The sequence below is a fragment of the Triticum dicoccoides genome, chromosome 3B (assembly GCF_002162155.2).
Source record: "Triticum dicoccoides isolate Atlit2015 ecotype Zavitan chromosome 3B, WEW_v2.0, whole genome shotgun sequence".
Lineage (NCBI taxonomy): Eukaryota > Viridiplantae > Streptophyta > Magnoliopsida > Poales > Poaceae > Triticum > Triticum dicoccoides.
In genome coordinates, this window is record NC_041385.1 from 65262673 (window position 1) to 65277081 (window position 14409).

Sequence of the window (14409 nt, forward strand, 5' to 3'; positions counted from 1 at the left end):
TGACTACGATGAGATTTTCTCATCCGTAGCGATGCTTAAGTCCGTCGGAATCATGTTAGCATTAGCTGCATTTATGAAATCTGGCAGATGGATGTCAAAACGAGTTTCCTTACCAGTTTCGTAAGGAAAGGTTGTATGTAATACAATCAGAAAGGTTTTGTCGATCCTAAGGATGCTAAAAGGTATGCTAGCTCCAGCAATCCTTCTAAGGACTGGAGTAAGCATCTCGGAGTTGGAATGTACGCTTTGATGAGATGATCAAAGATTTTGGATTTATACAAAGTTTATGAGAAACTTGTATTTCCAAAGAAGTGAGTGGGAGCACTATAGAATTTCTGATGAGTATATGTTGATCGGAAATGATGTAGAATTTCTAGAAAGCATATAGGGTTATTTGAAAGGTGTTTTTCAATAGAAAACCTGGATTAAGCTACTTGAACATTGAGCATCGAGATCTATAAGGATAGATCAAAATGCTTAATAATACTTTCAAATGAGCACATACCTTGACATGATCTTGAAGGTGTTCAAGATGGACCAGTCAAAGAAGGAGTTCTTGCCTGAGTTGTAAGGTACGAAGTCAAGACTTAAAGCTCGACCATGGCAGAATAGAGAGAAAGGACGAAGGTCGTCCCCTATGCTTAAGACGTAGGCTCTTCAGTATGCTATGATGTGTACCGCACCTGAAGTGTGCCTTGCCATGAGTCAGTCAAGGGGTACAAGAGTGATCCAAGAATGGCTCACAGGACAGCGGTCAAAGTTATCCTTAGTAACTAGTGGACTAAGGAATTTTTCTCGATTATGGAGGTGGTAAAAGAGTTCGTCGTAAAGGTTACGGCGATGCAAGCTTAACACCTATCCGGATAGCTCTAAGTAGAGATACCGGATACGTACAATGGGGCAACAATTTAGAATAGTTGCAAGTAGAACAGTTATTTGGAATAGCTCCAAATAGAGCGTGGTAGCTGCATCTAGGAGATGACATAGAGATTTGTAAAGCACACACGGATCTGAAAGGTTCGGACCTATTGACTAAAACCTCTCTCACAAGCAACATGATCAAACATAAAACTCATTGAGTGTTAATCACATAGTGATGTGAACTAGACTACTGACTCTAGTAAACTCTTGGGTATTAGTCACATGGCGATGTGACCTGTGAGTGTTAATCACATGGCGATGTGAACTAGATTATTGACTCTAGTGCAAGTGGGAGACTGTTGGAAATATGCCCTAGAGGCAATAATAAAAATGTTATTATTATATTTCCTTGTTCATGGTAATTGTCTTTTATTCATGCTATAATTGTATTATCCGGAAATCGTAATACACGTGTGAATACATAGACCACAATATGTCCCTAGTGAGCCTCTAGTTGACTAGCTCGTTGTGATCAACGGATAGTCATGGTTTCCTGGCTATGGACATTGGATGTCATTGATAACGGGATCACATCATTAGGAGAATGATGTGATGGACAAGACCCAATCCTAAGACTAGCACAAAAGATCGAGTAGTTCATTTGCTAGAGCTTTGCCAATGTCAAGTATCTTTTCCTTAGACCATGAGATTGTGCAACTCCCGGATACCGTAGGAATGCTTTGGGTGTACCAAACGTCACAACGTAACTGGGTGGCTATAAAGGTGCATTACAGGTATCTCCGAAAGTGTCTGTTGGGTTGGCACGAATCGAGACTGGGATTTGTCACTCCGTGTAAACGGAGAGGTATCTCTGGGCCCACTCGGTAGGACATCATCATATGCGCAATGTGACCAAGGAGTTGATCATGGGATGATGTGTTACGGAACGAGTAAAGTGACTTGCCGGTAACGAGATTGAACAAGGTATTGAATACCGACGATCGAATCTCGGGCAAGTAACATACCGATAGACAAAGGGAATTGAATACGGGATCGATTGAGTCCTTGACATCGTGGTTCATCCGATGAGATCATCGTGGAACATGTGGGAGCCATCATGGGTATCCAGATCCCGCTGTTGGTTGTTGACCGGAGAACGTCTCGGTCATGTCTGCATGTCTCCCGAACCCGTAGGGTCTACACACTTAAGGTTCGATGACGCTAGGGTTATAAAGGAAGCTTGTATGTGGTTACCGAATGTTGTTCGGAGTCCCGGATGAGATCCCGGACGTCACGAGGAGTTCCGGAATGGTCCGGAGGTAAAGATTTATATATAGGAAGTCCTGTTTCGGCCATCGGGACAAGTTTCGGGGTCATCGGTATTGTACCGGGACCACCGGAAGGGTCCCGGGGGCCCACCGGGTGGGGCCACCTGCCCCGGGGGGCCACATGGGCTGTAGGGGGTGCGCCTTGGCCTACATGGGCCAAGGGCACCAGCCCCAAGAGGCCCATGCGCCAAGAGAAGGAAAAAAAAGGGAGAGTCCTAAAGGGGGAAGGCACCTCCGAGGTGCCTTGGGGAGGATGGACTCCTCCCCATCCTTAGCCGCACCCCTTCCTTGGAGGAGGGGGCAAGGCTGCGCCTCCCCCCTCTCCCTTGGCCCTATATATAGTGGGGAAAAGGAGGAGCAATCATACCTAAGGCCTTTGGTTGCCTCCCTCTCCCTCCCGTGACACATCTCCTCTCCCGTAGGTGCTCGGTGAAGCCCTGCAGGATTGCCACGCTCCTCCATCACCACCACGCCGTTGTGCTGCTGTTGGATGGAGTCTTCCTCAACCTCTCCCTCTCTCCTTGCTGGATCAAGGCGTGGGAGACGTCACCGGGCTGTACGTGTGTTGAACGCGGAGGTGCCGTCCGTTCGGCACTTGATCATCGGTGATCTGAATCACGACGAGTGCGACTCCATCAACCCCGTTCACTTGAACGCTTCCGCTTAGCGATCTACAAGGGTATGTAGATGCAAACTCTCCTCTCCTTTCTACTCGTTGCTGGTCTCTCCATAGATAGATCTTGGTGTTACGTAGGAAAATTTTTGAATTTCTGCTACGTTCCCCAACACTCCAAGCTCAAGAAGAGAGATGGGAAAGCAATGGTTGCTCAAGAAGAATCCGATCCGGATGATGTTAGTGGTGTTGCCAAAGTTGCTTAAGACTCTCAAAACACTTTGAGGTTAGTAAACAAGAGTGGTGACGTGGTCACTTACAACTACATGAAAGATTACAAGGGCAACGCTCACAGTGTTTAATGGCAAAGGCCATGATAGAAGATGGAGAGGACCAAATCTCTCCTGACAAGGTCAAGGTAACTCCACGATCAAATCCTCCTCTTTTCACTCCTTCTACTCCTAGTGATGAGTATCTTGATGCGGAGGATAGCTATGAGGATGATGATCTAGATGATCCTATGCTTGCTAAACTTAATAAGTTCATGTGTTCCCTCAAAGGAAAGAAGCTCACTATGTTTCGCATGCTTATGGAGATGGTGAGTAAGCACACCATCACCATTAAGGAACTCGAAACCCTCGTCACCGAGGAAAAGGAAAAATGTAAAATCCTTGAGCGAAAAGTTCAATATGAGGAAATACGAAATGATGAACTATGCTTAAAAATTGGTGCAAATATTGATGTTCATACTAATGATCTTGCCTCCTTAAAAAAGGCTATTGACTCTTGCGAAGAGTTGATGAATGATAAATGTAAGCTTGTGAAGTCTCATGCTTCTCTCTCTAAGGATTGTGAGCTTCTATCCGTGTCTCTCAAGACTAAGGAAGGAGAGCTCACCGTTCTTACAAAGAGTTTTGAAACGCTCAAACTTACTTATCTTGAAACTCTAGCCAAGGGTTACTCTTCTCCTATTATAAATGTTGATGCTTGTACTACTAACTCTAGTAGTGATCTAGCATCTATTCTTCAGGAAAATCGATTTCTCAAGGCTCAAGTCGAGAAAGGTCTCATGACATGTGCTCAAGGGCAAAAGAATCTTGATGAGATATTGAGTCAACACAATGAGGTGTTTGCCAAAGAGGGACTTGGGTTTGACCCAAGCACAAGCAAGAAGAAGACGCCCTCTCAAAAGTGCACAACCCCTCTAAAGGAAACATTTGTACGAGAAGGGCACAAGGAGAAAGGTAAGGTTGTGAGTGGGAAGGCCACAAGGGTCATGCCCACTCTCAACAAGCCTAAAGAGTTCATGCCTCCATCCTATGTACTTCGTAAGACTAAGGATGGAGAAGTCTTTGCAAAATTTGTTGGTCCTCGAAATGCATTCCGGTTTTATGCTATTTGGGTCCCTAAGACCCTTGTGACTAACTTGAGAGGTCCCATTGCAAAATGGGTGCCTCTAACCAAGTCTTAATTGTGTGTAGGTTGACTTCTCCGGTGGAGTGAAATGGGTGATTGATAGTGGATGTACAAATCATATGATCGGAGATAGCAAATTGCTCTACGATTTCATGGAAGCTATTCAACCATTTATGAGCATTATGTTTGGTGGAGGTTCAAAAGGACAGGTACTCGGGTTGGGCAAGGTGGCCATCACAAATGACATGTCGCTTGCAAATGTCATGCTTGTCCAATCCCTTAAATACCACTTGCTTTCTGTTCGCCAATTGGCTTCTTTTGGTTATGATACACTCTTTGGACTAACGGATGTGAAAGTCTTTAAGAGAGATACTCTCGAAGTGGCCTTTGTTGGAGTGTTGGATGGCAACCTTTACACGGTTGATTTCTCGAAAGAGAGCACATTCCATGCAACTTGTCTAATGGCCAAGGCTGACAAGGGGTGGCTATGGCATCGCCGGCTAGCCCATGTCGGCATGAGAAATCTTCAAGATCTCTTAAAGGGGAATCACATCCTTGGACTAACCAATGTCTCTTTTGAGAAAGATCGTGTGTGTAGTGCATGCATAGCTGGGAAGCAACATCAATCAAAGCACCCACCCAAGAACATAGTATCTACTTCAAGGCCCCTGGAGCTCCTTCATGTGGATCTTTTTGGGCCTCCTTCATGGGATAGTCTTGGTGGGAAAAAGTATGGGCTTGTCATTGTTGATGATTACTCAAGATATACATGGGTGTTCTTCCTCAAGTCCAAGGACGAAACCAAGATCACCTTCATTGATTTTGCCAAGCAAGCCCAACGCAAGTTTGACAAAGAAATCCTGGCAATAAGAAGTGACAATGGCTCTGAGTTCAAGAACTATACCTTGGAAGAATTCCTTAGTGATGAAGGAATTGAGCATCAATATTCAGCTCCATACACTCCTCAGCAAAATGGTGTAGCCGAAAGGAAGAACCGTACACTTGTAGAGATGGCAAGATCCATGCTGGATGAATACAAGTCACCACATAGTTTTGGGCCAAAGTTGTCAACACCGCATGCCATGCATCAAACTGGCTCTTCCTCCGCCTATATTGGAAAAGACTCCATATGAGCTTCTAATTGGGAACAAGCCAAATGTAAAGTACTTTCGTGTATTTGGGTGCAAATGTTTCATCCTCAACAAAAGAGAACGGTTAGGAAAATTTCAATCCAAAACAATTGAGGGTATATTTGTTGGCTATGGATCAAACTCTCACGCCTATAGAGTCTATAACAAATCCAATAGATGTGTTGTAGAAACTTGTGACATGGTGTTTGATGAATTTAATGGCTCCCATGGGGAGCAAGTTGATCTAAGTGATGCAGGTGAAGAAGATTCTTCTCAAGACATTTTGACCATGGGTGTTGGTGCACTTCTTCCTATGGAACAGGAACCTCATGATGATGAAGAAGAAGATGGAAGTCTCACACATCATCAAACTACTTCAACACCCATACCATCACAAGCTCCTAGTGCTAAACAAATGCCCTTAGTGTTGGAAATATGCCCTAGAGGCAATAATAAAAGCATTATTATTATATTTCCTTGTTCATGATAATTGTCTTTATTCATGCTATAATTGTGTTATCCGGAAATCGTAATACATGTGTGAATAACAGACATCAACATGTCCCTAGTGAGCCTCTAGTTGACTAGCTCGTTGATCAACAGATAGTCATGGTTTCCTGACTATGGACACTGGATGTCATTGATAACGAGATCACATCATTAGGAGAATGATGTGATGGACAAGACCCAATCCTAAACATAGCACAAGATCGTATAGTTCGTTTGCTAGAGTTTTCCAATGTCAAGTATCTTTTCCTTAGACCATGAGATCGTGTAACTCCCGGATACCGTAGGAGTGCTTTGGGTATGCCAAACGTCACAACGTAACTGGGTGACTATAAAGGTAGACTACGGGTATCTCCGAAAGTGTCTGTTGGGTGACATGGATCAAGACTGGGATTTGTCACTCCGTATGACGGAGAGGTATCACTGGGCCCACTCGGTAATGCATCATCATAATGATCTCAGAGTGACCAAGTGTCTGGTCACGGGATCATGCATTACGGTACGAGTAAAGTGACTTGCCGGGAACGAGATTGAACGAGGTATTGGGATACCGACGATCGAATCTCGGGCAAGTAACATATCGATAGACAAAGGGAATAGCGTACGGGGTTGATAGAATCCTCGACATCGTGGTTCATCCGATGAGATCATCGTGGAGCATGTGGGAGCCAACATGGGTATCCAGATCCCGCTGTTGGTTATTGACCGGAGAGTCGTCTCGGTCATGTCTGCTTGTCTCCCGAACCCGTAGGGTCTACACACTTAAGGTTCAGTTACGCTAGGGTTGTAGGGATATGTATATGCAGTAACCCAAATGTTGTTCGGAGTCCCGGATGAGATCCCGGACGTCACGAGGAGTTCCGGAATGGTCCGGAGGTAAAGATTTATATATGGGAAGTCCTGTTTCAGGCATCGGGACAAGTTTCGGGGTTATCAGTATTGTACCGGGACCACCGGAAGGGTCCCGGGGGTCCACCGGGTGGGTCCACCTGTCCCGGGGGGCCACATGGGCTGTAGGGGGTGCGCCTTGGCCTAATGGGCCAAGGGCACCAGCCCCACATAGGCCCATGCGCCTAGGGTTTGAAAGGGGAAGAGTCCTAGGAGGGGAAGGCACCTCCTAGGTGCCTTGGGGGGGAGGGAAACCCCCCTTGGCCGCCGCACCCCCTAGGAGATTGGATCTCCTAGGGCCGGCCACCCCCCCTTGGCCCTCCTATATATAGTGGGGGAGAGGAGGGACTTCATACCTGAACGCCTTGGCCTTTGGTTGCCTCCTTCTCCCTCCCCAACACCTCCTTCACCTCCATAGTGCTTAGCGAAGCTCTGCCGGAGTACTACAGCTCCATCAACACCACGCCGTCGTGCTGCTGCTGGTGCCATCTCCCTCAACCTCTCCTCCCTCCCTTGCTGGATCAAGAAGGAGGAGACGTGGCTGTTCCGTACGTGTGTTGAACGCGGAGGTGCCGTCCGTTCGGCGCTGGTCATCGGTGATTTGGATCACGTCGAGTACGACTACATCATCACCGTTCTTTTGAACGCTTCCGCTCGCGATCTACAAAGGTATGTAGATGCATCTAATCACTCGTTGCTAGATGAACTCCTAGATGATCTTGGTGAAATGAGTAGGAAAATTTTTGTTTTCTGCAACGTTCCCCAACAGTGGCATCATGAGCTAGGTCTATGCGTAGTTCTTCTTGCGCGAGTAGAACACAATTTGTTGTGGGCGTAGATTTGTCAACTTTCTTGCCGTTACTAGTCCTTTCTTGCTTCAGCGGTATTGTGGGATGAAGCGGCCCGGACCAACCTTACACGTACGCTTACGTGAGACCGGTTCCACCGACTAACATGCACTAGTTGCATAAGGTGGCTGGTGGGTGTCTGTCTCTCCTACTTTAGTTGGAGCGGAATCGATGAACAGGGTCCTTATGAAGGGTAAATAGAAGTTGACAAATCACGTTGTGGCTTTAACGTAGGTAAGAAAACGTTCTTGCTAGAACCCTAATTCAGCCACCTAAAACTTGCAACAACAATTAGAGGACGTCTAACTTGTTTTTGCAGCAAGTGGTTTGTGATATGATATGGCCAAAGTTGTGATGAATGATGAATGATCTATATGTGATGTATGAGATGTTCATGCTATTGTAATAGGATTCACGACTTGCATGTCGATGAGTATGACAACCGGCAGGAGCCATAGGAGTTGTCTTTATTCTTTTAATGACCTGCGTGTCATCAAGAAACGCCATGTAAATTACTTTACTTTATTGCTAAACGCGTTAGCCATAGTAGTAGAAGTAATAGTTGGCGAGCAACTTCATGGAGACACGATGATGGGGATCATGATGATGGAGATCATGGTGTCAAGCCGGTGACAAGATGATCATGGAGCCCCAAGATGGAGATCAAAGGAGCTATGTGATAATGGCCATATCATGTCACGTTTATTATTTGATTGCATGTGATGTTTATCATGTTTTGCATCTTGTTTACTTAGAACGACGGTAGTAAATAAGATGATCCCTCACAATAAATTCAAGAAGTGTTCCCCCTAACTGTGCACCGTTGCGACAGTTCGCTGTTTCAAAACACCACGTGATGATCGGGTGTTTTATTCAGACGTTCACATACAACGGGTGTAAGACAGATTTACACATGCAAACACTTAGGTTGACTTGACGAGCCTAGCATGTACAGACATGGCCTCGGAACACAGAAGACCGAAAGGTCGAGCATGAGTCATATAGAAGATACGATCAACATGAAGATGTTCACCGATGTTGACTAGTCCGTCTCACGTGATGATCGGACACGGTCTAGTTTAACTCGGATCATGTAATACTTAGATGACTAGAGGGATGTCTAATCTAAGTGGGAGTTCACTAATAATTTGATTAGTTGAACTTAATTATCATGAACTTAGTCTAAAATCTTTGCAATATGTCTTGTAGATCAAATGGCCAACGTAGTCCTCAACTTCAACGCGTTCCTAGAGAAAACTAAGCTGAAAGACGATGGCAGCAACTATACGGACTAGGTCCGGAACCTGAGGATCATCCTCATAGCTGCCAAGAAAGATTATGTCCTACAAGCACCGCTTGGTGACGCACCCGTTCTCCCTGCAGAACAAGATGTTATGAACGTTTGGCAGGCACGTTTCGATGACTACTCCCTCGTTCAGTGCGGCATGCTTTACAGCCTAGAGCCGGGGCTCCAAAAGCGTTTTGAGAGACATGGAGCATATGAGATGTTCGAAGAGCTGAAAATGGTTTTCCAAGCTCATGCCCGGGTCGAGAGATATGAAGTCTCCGACAAATTCTTCAGCTGTAAGATGGAGGAAAACAGTTCTGTCAGTGAGCACATACTCACTATGTCTGGGTTGCATAACCGCTTGACTCAGCTGGGAGTTAATCTCCCGGATGATGCGGTCATTGACAGAATCCTCCAGTCGCTTACACCAAGCTACAAGAGCTTTGTGATGAAATTCAATATGCAGGGGATGGAAAAAACCATTCCTGAGGTATTTGCTATGCTGAAATCAGCAGAGGTAGAAGTCAGGAAGGAACATCAAGTGTTGATGGTCAATAAAACCACTAAGTTCAAGAAAGGCAAGGGTAAAAAGAACTTCAAGAAGGACGGCAAGGAGGTTGCCGCGCCCGGCAAGCAAGCTGCCGGGAAGAAGCCAAAGAATGGACCCAAGCCCGAGACTGAGTGCTTTTATTGCAAGGGAAGCGGTCACTGGAAGCGGAACTGCCCTAAGTACTTAGCGGATAAGAAGGCCGGCAAAACGAAAGGTATATGTGATATACATGTAATTGATGTGTACCTTACTAGTGCCCGTAGTGGCTCCTGGGTATTTGATACCGGTGCAGTTGCTCACATTTGTAACTCAAAGCAGGGGCTGCGGAATAAGCGGAAACTGGCAAAGGACGAGGTGACGATGCACGTCGGGAATGGTTCCAAGGTCAATGTGATCGTCGTCGGCACGCTACCTCTGCATCTCCCTTCGGGATTAGTTTTAAACCTTAATAATTGTTATTTAGTGCCAGCTTTGAGCATGAACATTGTATCGGGATCTCGTTTAATTCGAGATGGCTACTCTTTTAAATCTGAGAATAATGGTTGTTCCATTTTTATGAGAGATATGTTTTATGGTCATGCTCCTATGGTGAATGGTTTATTCTTTATGAATCTCGAACGTGATGCTACACATGTTCATAATGTGAGTACCAAAAGAAGTAAGGTTGATAATGATAGTCCCACATACTTGTGGCACTGCCGCCTTGGTCACATAGGTGTCAAACGCATGAAGAAGCTCCATGCTGATGGACTTTTAGAGTCTCTTGATTATGAATCATTTGACACGTGCGAACCATGCCTTATGGGTAAAATGACCAAGACTCCGTTCTCAGGAACAATGGAGCGAGCAACCGACTTATTGGAAATCATACATACTGATGTGTGCGGTCCGATGAGTGTTGAGGATCGCGGTGGCTATCGTTATGTTCTCACTCTCACTGATGATTTAAGTAGGTATGGGTATATCTACTTAATGAAACACAAGTCTGAAACCTTTGAAAAGTTCAAGGAATTTCAGAGTGAGGTTGAAAATCAACGTGACAGGAAAATCAAGTTTCTACGATCAGATCGTGGAGGAGAATACTTGAGTCACGAGTTTGGGGCACACTTAAGAAAATGTGGAATAGTTTCACAACTCACGCCGCCTGGAACACCTCAGCGTAATGGTGTGTCCGAACGTCGTAATCGCACTCTGTTAGATATGGTGCGATCTATGATGTCTCTTACCGATTTACCGCTTTCTTTTTGGGGCTATGCTTTAGAGACTGCCGCATTCACTTTAAATAGGGCTCCGTCGAAATCCGTTGAGACGACACCGTATGAATTATGGTTTGGGAAGAAACCTAAGCTGTCGTTTCTAAAAGTTTGGGGATGCGATGCTTATGTCAAGAAACTTCAACCTGAAAATCTCGAACCCAAGTCGTAAAAATGCGTCTTCATAGGATACCCAAAAGAAACTATTGGGTACACCTTCTACCTCAGATCCGAAGGCAAGATCTTTGTTGCCAAGAATGGGTCCTTTCTGGAGAAAGAGTTTCTCTCGAAAGAAGTAAGTGGGAGGAAAGTAGAGCTTGATGAAGTATTACCTCTTGAACCGGAAAATGGCGCAACTCAAGAAAATGCTCCTGAGGTGCCTGCACCGACTAGAGAGGAAGTTAATGAAAATGATCAAGATACTTCTGATCAAGCCCCTACTGAAATTCGAAGGTCCACAAGGACACGTTCCGCACCAGAGTGGTACGGCAACCCTGTCTTGGAAATCATGCTGTTAGACAATGGTGAACCTTCGAACTATGAAGAAGCGATGGCGGGCCCGGATTCTGACAAATGGCTGGAAGCCATGAAATCCGAGATAGGATCCATGTATGAAAACAAAGTATGGACTTTGACTGACTTGCCCGTTGAGCGGCGAGCCATAGAAAATAAATGGATCTTTAAGAGGAAGACAGACGCGGATGGTAATGTGACCATCTATAAAGCTCGGCTTGTCGCTAAGGGTTATCGACAAGTTCAAGGGGTTGACTACGATGAGACTTTCTCACCGGTAGCGAAGCTGAAGTCCGTCCGAATCATGTTAGCAATTGCCGCATTCTATGATTACGAAATATGGCAAATGGACGTCAAAACGGCATTCCTTAATGGTTTCCTTAAGGAAGAATTGTATATGATGCAGCCGGAAGGTTTTGTCGATCCTAAGAATGCTGACAAAGTGTGCAAGCTCCAACGCTCGATTTATGGGCTGGTGCAAGCATCTCGGAGTTGAAACATTCGCTTTGATGAGATGATCAAAGCGTTTGGGTTTACACAGACTTATGGAGAAGCCTGCGTTTACAAGAAAGTGAGTGGGAGCTCTGTAGCATTTCTCATATTATATGTAGATGACATACTTTTGATGGGAAATGATATAGAACTCTTGGACAGCATCAAGGCCTACTTGAATAAAAGTTTTTCAATGAAGGACCTTGGAGAAGCTACTTATATATTAGGCATCAAAATCTATAGAGATAGATCGAGACGCCTCATAGGTCTTTCACAAAGCACATACCTTGATAAGATATTGAAAAAGTTCAATATGGATCAATCCAAGAAGGGGTTCTTGCCTGTGTTGCAAGGTATGAAATTGAGCTCAGCTCAATGTCCGACCACGGCAGAAGATATAGAAGAGATGAGCGTCATCCCCTATGCCTCAGCCATAGGTTCTATTATGTATGCCATGCTGTGTACCAGACCTGATGTAAACCTTGCTGTAAGTTTGGTAGGAAGGTACCAAAGTAATCCCGGCAAGGAACACTGGACAGCGGTCAAGAATATCCTGAAGTACCTGAAAAGGACTAAGGAAATGTTTCTCGTTTATGGAGGTGACGAAGAGCTCGTCGTAAAGGGTTACGTCGACGCTAGCTTCGACACAGATCTGGATGACTCTAAGTCACAAACCGGATACGTGTATATTTTGAATGGTGGGGCAGTAAGCTGGTGCAGTTGCAAGCAAAGCGTCATGGCGGGATCTACATGTGAAGCGGAGTACATGGCAGCCTCGGAGGCAGCACATGAAGCAATATGGGTGAAGGAGTTCATCGCCGACCTAGGAGTCATACCCAATGCGTCGGGGCCGATCAAGCTCTTCTGTGACAACACTGGAGCTATTGCACTTGCCAAGGAGCCCAGGTTTCACAAGAAGACAAGGCACATCAAGCGTCGCTTCAACTCCATTCGTGAAAATGTTCAAGATGGAGACATAGAGATTTGTAAAGTACATACGGACCTGAATGTAGCAGATCCGTTGACTAAACCTCTCCCTAGAGCAAAACATGATCAACACCAGAATTCTATGGGTGTTCGATTCATCACAATGTAATTAGATTATTGACTCTAGTGCAAGTGGGAGACTGTTGGAAATATGCCCTAGAGGCAATAATAAAAGCATTATTATTATATTTCCTTGTTCATGATAATTGTCTTTATTCATGCTATAATTGTGTTATCCGGAAATCGTAATACATGTGTGAATAACAGACATCAACATGTCCCTAGTGAGCCTCTAGTTGACTAGCTCGTTGATCAACAGATAGTCATGGTTTCCTGACTATGGACACTGGATGTCATTGATAATGAGATCACATCATTAGGAGAATGATGTGATGGACAAGACCCAATCCTAAACATAGCACAAGATCGTATAGTTCGTTTGCTAGAGTTTTCCAATGTCAAGTATCTTTTCCTTAGACCATGAGATCGTGTAACTCCCGGATACCGTAGGAGTGCTTTGGGTATGCCAAACGTCACAACGTAACCGGGTGACTATAAAGGTAGACTACGGGTATCTCCGAAAGTGTTTGTTGGGTGACATGGATCAAGACTGGGATTTGTCACTCCGTATGACGGAGAGGTATCACTGGGCCCACTCGGTAATGCATCATCATAATGAGCTCAGAGTGACCAAGTGTCTGGTCACGGGATCATGCATTACGGTACGAGTAAAGTGACTTGCCGGGAACGAGATTGAACGAGGTATTGGGATACCGACGATCGAATCTCGGGCAAGTAACATATCGATAGACAAAGGGAATAGCGTACGGGGTTGATAGAATCCTCGACATCGTGGTTCATCCGATGAGATCATCGTGGAGCATGTGGGAGCCAACATGGGTATCCAGATCCCGTTGTTGGTTATTGACCGGAGAGTCGTCTCGGTCATGTCTGCTTGTCTCCCGAACCCGTAGGGTCTACACACTTAAGGTTCAGTTACGCTAGGGTTGTAGGGATATGTATATGCAGTAACCCGAATGTTGTTCGGAGTCCCGGATGAGATCCCGGACGTCACGAGGAGTTCCGGAATGGTCCGGAGGTAAAGATTTATATATGGGAAGTCCTGTTTCGGGCATCGGGACAAGTTTCGGGGTTATCGGTATTGTACCGGGACCACCGGAAGGGTCCCGGGGGTCCACCGGGTGGGTCCACCTGTCCCGGGGGGGCCACATGGGCTGTAGGGGGTGCGCCTTGGCCTAATGGGCCAAGGGCACCAGCCCCACATAGGCCCATGCGCCTAGGGTTTGAAAGGGGAAGAGTCCTAGGAGGGGAAGGCACCTCCTAGGTGCCTTGGGGGGAGGGAAACCCCCCTTGGCCGCCGCACCCCCTAGGAGATTGGATCTCCTAGGGCCGGCCACCCCCCCTTGGCCCTCCTATATATAGTGGGGGAGAGGAGGGACTTCATACCTGAACGCCTTGGCCTTTGGTTGCCTCCTTCTCCCTCCCCAACACCTCCTTCACCTCCATAGTGCTTAGCGAAGCTCTGCCGGAGTACTGCAGCTCCATCAACACCACGCCGTCGTGCTGCTGCTGGTGCCATCTCCCTTAACCTCTCCTCCCTCCCTTGCTGGATCAAGAAGGAGGAGACGTGGCTGTTCCGTACGTGTGTTGAACGCGGAGGTGCCGTCCGTTCGGCGCTGGTCATCGGTGATTTGGATCACGTCGAGTACGACTA